Source organism: Lithobates pipiens, unplaced genomic scaffold (assembly GCF_037356315.1).
Source record: "Lithobates pipiens isolate NorthernLeopardFrog02 unplaced genomic scaffold, aLitPip1_a1.2 Scaffold_18, whole genome shotgun sequence".
Lineage (NCBI taxonomy): Eukaryota > Metazoa > Chordata > Amphibia > Anura > Ranidae > Lithobates > Lithobates pipiens.
This window is the reverse complement of record NW_027507758.1, coordinates 561,161,754-561,162,202: the sequence shown is the minus strand read 5'-3', so window position 1 is coordinate 561,162,202 and position 449 is coordinate 561,161,754. Positions and strand designations below refer to the sequence as shown.

The 449-nt window shown below is 41.0% G+C and overlaps 1 pseudogene; it reads left to right on the top strand.

Moving 5' to 3' along the window:
* LOC143990539 (U2 spliceosomal RNA) lies at window positions 1–209 on the top strand (annotated as a pseudogene).
* Window positions 210–449: the final 240 nt, after the last annotated feature.

Here is a 449-nt window from a genome sequence, read left to right as displayed (position 1 = left end):
AGTTCTTTGAAGGAGTTTTGAGTATGCGATTCATGCTGACGGGGAAATAAAAAAAATCTGTTCTTATCAGTTTAATATCTGATACGTCCCCTATCTGGGGACCATATATTAAATGGATTTTTAGAACAGGGAGATGGAAGAAGAGCTTGCTCTGTCCACTCCACACATCGACCTGGTATTGCAGTACCTCCAGGACCAGTGCACCCCTTTCTTATGCAGTTTCTAAAAACAGTAAAATTAATAACAAAAATCTTTCTTTTGCTTGCTCACTCGCAGTGTTGCTTTTGCTCACAAGCTGTTAATTCTTGAAACAACCTTGCATTTAACCCCATGTGTATTGGTGTTTTTGCTTTGTGTCAGTTTCTTGGCCTTTCTCCCTCCCTCCTCGTTCCATAATTTTTGGTCAGGAAGCAGCAGGTGAAGTGGCAGTTGCAAGAAGCCAAACCTAT